We start from the raw sequence: 4,298 nt of genomic DNA on the forward strand, positions 1-4,298 counted from the left end.
AGAGACAGTTCTAGGACTTCCAAGGTTTCTAAAAACTAGCAAATACGATCTTTTTTAGAAATCCATAAAGGGTCTCTGAGATTGTGTCCCATATCATTATAGCAATGATAAATTTGTCATGACATCTCCAAAATATAGTAATATCTTGCACGTGTCCAACACTTTGCCCTTATTATCCAATCATTAAAGCAATGCATGTTCATTGCAGAAATAGTCAACTGATAAAGATACATGTAACCATGTAGCTACTATCTGAGTGATTGCAATGTACCAGCCTCAAGTTAAAACAAGTTATAATTCAAAAAGTCACATGCACCTTAATGTTCATTGCTGCACAATTTACCATAGCCAGGTCATGGAAGCAACCTAAATGTCCATTGGCAGATGAACGGATAAAGAAGAATGTGGTATATGTATAGAATGGAATATTACTCAGCCATAAAAAGGAACGAAATTCATTCATTTGTAGAGACGTGGATGCACCTAGAGACTGTGATACAGAGGAAAGTAAGTCAGAAGGAGAAAAACAAATATTGTATATTAATGCATATATGTGGAATCTAGAAAAAAAGGTACAGATGAACTGGTTTGCAAGGAAGAAATAGAGACACAGATGTAGAGAACAAACGTATGGACACCAAGGCGGGAAAAGTGGGATGGGGGATGAATTGGGAGACTGGGATTGACATATATACACTAATATGTATAAAAGAGATAACTAATAAGAACCTGCTGTATAACACAGGGAACTCTGCTGTACAGTAGAAACTAACACAACATTGTAAAAAAACCATACCCCAATAAAAAAATTAAAAAAAAAATAAAACAAGTTACATCTTGGGACTTCCCTGGTGGTCCAGTGGTTAAGACTCTGCACTCCTAATGCTGGGGGCCCAGGTTCGATCCCTGGTCAGGGAACTAGATCCCACATGCTGCAACTGAAACCAGGAGCAGCCAGATAAATAAATAAATAGTAAAAAAAATAGGGCTTCCCTGGTGGTGCAGCGGTTGAGAGTCCACCTGCCGATGCAGGGGACACGGGTTCGTGCCCTGGTCCGGGAAGATCCCACATGCCACGGAGCGGCTGGGCCCGTGAGCCATGGCCGCTGAGCCTGCGCGTCCGGAGCCTGTGCTCCGCAACGGGAGAGGCCACAACAGTGAGAGGCCCGTGTACCGCAAAATAAAATAAAATAAAATAAAACAAGTTGCATGTCTTAATTTTATCCTCACAACCATACTAGGAGGTGGATGTTATTATTATGTCCATTTAACAGATTGGGAAACAAAGACACTGAACAAGTAAGCAACTTCCCCAAGCCTCGAAAGCTGGTAAGAGGCAAAGCCAGGATTCAAACGAAGGTAATTCAGTTCCAGAATATATGCACCTAACCAAGAATAACTAGAAATAGGTTTAATCTTACTTAATCTTACTCTTATGGGCTCAACTGTGTCCCTCCAAAATTCATATGTAAAATCCCTAATACCCTGTACCTCACAATGTGACTATATTTAGAGACAGAGCCTAGAGAGAGGTAATCAAGGTTAAATGGAGTTGTATGAATGGCCCTTAGTCCAATCTGACTGGGGTCCTTACAAGAAGAGGAGATTAGGAGACACACAGTGATAACAGGATACAGGCACATAAAGGGACGACTATGTGAAGAGGCAGCAAGGGGGGCCCATCTTGAAGCCAAGGAGAGAGGCCGCAGAAGAAACCAAACCCAAAAAAACCTTGATCTTGGACTTCTACCCTCTGTGAATGTGAAAAAATACATTTCTGTTATTTAAGTCCCCCAGTCTGTGGTATTTTGTTATGGCAGCCCCAGCAAACTAACATACCAACACAAGCTAACACACACTATATAGTCATTCAGTCACTCAACAAACATCTACTGGGCAATTTGCAAATATGTCTCTGACCATGCTAGGTCCTGGGTGGACAAAGTCTCCTTCTCCAAGACCTTTATTCTGAACGAATTTATTGCCCATGTTTGCCTGTGCAGGGCCCTGTCCCGATGAAACAGACCTAAGATGATATGAGATGATGCATTATGACAATTTCATTCATTCATTAACATGTATTTATTCATGCGTCTTTAGGAACAAGCCACCAGGGTATGGAGATAAGAGCTTGGGAAAGTGGCCCTGATCCCCAGGTTGCAGGTACACCCCAGATGGTCCTGGAGTCAGTCTTCAGAGGTTCAAGTCTCGGCTATGCCACCTTTTGGCTGTGTGACTACGGAAAGGGTTCTTAAACTCTCTGACTCTGTTTTATGACTGTCAGGAGGGTATCAGAGAGTCTCTACCAGGAAAGTCTGCTGTGAGGAAGTTGTACAACTATGCATGGGAACTCCTCAAGCCAGTGGACACTCCCTTGCACCCTTGCAGTGACGATCAGTCACAATTAAGCACAGAATGGCAGTGTCGTTAGGATGCATTTTGAATGTTCCCACCAAAGACATTTGCAGCCACAAGGCTGTACTGGTCACAGGGTGAGGAAAGCAGTCCTGTGGGAAGACTCAATCCTCAGAATGGTGGTCCAGCATTCTAACTTCTTTGGGTTAAAGTTTTCTCATCTGAAAAATGGGAATTGTGTTATTTTCCTCATGTTTAGATATGTTGTGAGAGTTTGGGCACATGCTGTTATTAATCTTCCATTTTGCACGTGAGGAGACTGAGGCCAGAGTGTCTCAGGAAGGAGGCCAAGGCCACACAGCTGCTAAATGTCAGACCATCCGTCTTTTGACTCCAGCATCTATGCCCTTAACCGCAGGTGGGAGGGGAGAAATGGGCTGCATTTCCTTAAATGGCAGAAACTGGGCAAGAGGGAATCTCAGGGCGTGCCGAGGAGAGGATGCAGACGTGCTTGTAATACCCCAGGGACGAGCTCCAAGGACCCTCCAGGACATGGATTTGGTCAGCCCTCCCTTTTCTGGGGGACACACAGTCCCAGCCTCCTCTGCTTCTCCCACCAGCTAGGATTTGCTGTGGGAGACCAGAAAAATGGCTCCCTTCATACGCCACCTGGAAACTGAGAGAAGGTTCTAAAAGCCCCATTAGTGTAGCTTGGTGTCATGCTTACTGTTCTTGAATTTTTTTTTTTTTGTAGTCCAAGAATAGTGCCTTAGCAAATTTTATTCTCATTTCCCAATTAACAGTTTTTGCTTGGCTTTATTTTGTTTTTTTGCACACTAGCCAAGAAGTAATAGAACCTTGACTCCAGGCCTCTGGGGCTGGGCTGTGGACACGGACCCACAGGCTCTGGGGGGAAGGGAGATTTAGGGCCACACCTTCCCCACTCTGTTCAGTTGTCCTTGCTTGTTTATTTTTGGTTGAGGAGCAAAAAGGGCACTAAGACTTTGACAAGTGCAGAGTTTTACATTCTCATTAAAGTAGCCCCTGACTCTGGCCTCATTAAAGCCATCATGTTGGCAAAGATTCACTCAGGATGTGAAATGTTGATTCCGACTCCATTGCCGATGGAGATAAATGAGCATGATCTGTATAACTTATTGAGGAATTTGTAATTTTGGATTCAAACTTGTCTCATCTGTCTGGCTTGGCCTCTACTTCTGCCCTGGGGCCAGAGCTGACCCTTTCTCATCCACTGTCTCGAGTTGACATGAGATTTGATGCTATGCCCTGGCATCAGAGTTTCTTTAGAAACCCAAGATGTTCTTAAGACTTGGCTCAGACTTGGCTCTGCCCTTCTGTATTGGGCTAAATAGTGTCCTCCAAAAATTCATGTCCACCTGGAACCTCAGAATGTGACATTATTTGGGAATAAATCTCTGAGGTGTGATCCAATGAAGATGAGGTCATCCTGGATCGGGATGAGCCCTGGGCCCTAATCCACTGACTGGTGTCCTTATTTTAAGATGAAGGAAATTTGGATGCAGAGCCAGGCATAGAGGGAAGATGATGTAAAGACAGACATGGGTACCCCACGTAGAGATGCAGGCAGAAGCTGGGGTAACGTGTCTACACAGCAAGGGCACCAAGGGTTGCTAGCAAACCACCAGTTGCTGGGAGAAATATATGGGACAGATTCTCCTTTGCAGCCCCCAGAGAGAACCAATCCTGCCAACATCTCTGGAGACTCTCTCTACCTAGGATCCTGAAATCATCCTAGATCAGCAGCAGGAACTAACAGGAGAGGTGAGAGTCAAATGGGCATAGTTTGGGGCAGGGCAGGGGTGTGGGCAGTCCTCCAGGTAGCCCAATCCAGCTTCTAAGATGCCTTCCTGAGAATCCACCTCTTCCAACTTCTCTCCTCCTACCCACGGGGCATAGGAAAG

General features: G+C 44.7%; 1 non-coding gene across 1 annotated transcript; it reads left to right on the top strand.

Moving 5' to 3' along the window:
• The first annotated feature begins 845 nt into the window (after nucleotides 1-845).
• Nucleotides 846-918, top strand: TRNAR-CCU. The gene has a single exon. It is a non-coding gene; the product is annotated as a tRNA-Arg (tRNA).
• The last annotated feature ends 3,380 nt before the right edge of the window (nucleotides 919-4,298 follow it).

This window comes from Phocoena sinus, chromosome 2, assembly GCF_008692025.1.
Source record: "Phocoena sinus isolate mPhoSin1 chromosome 2, mPhoSin1.pri, whole genome shotgun sequence".
Taxonomy (NCBI): domain Eukaryota; kingdom Metazoa; phylum Chordata; class Mammalia; order Artiodactyla; family Phocoenidae; genus Phocoena; species Phocoena sinus.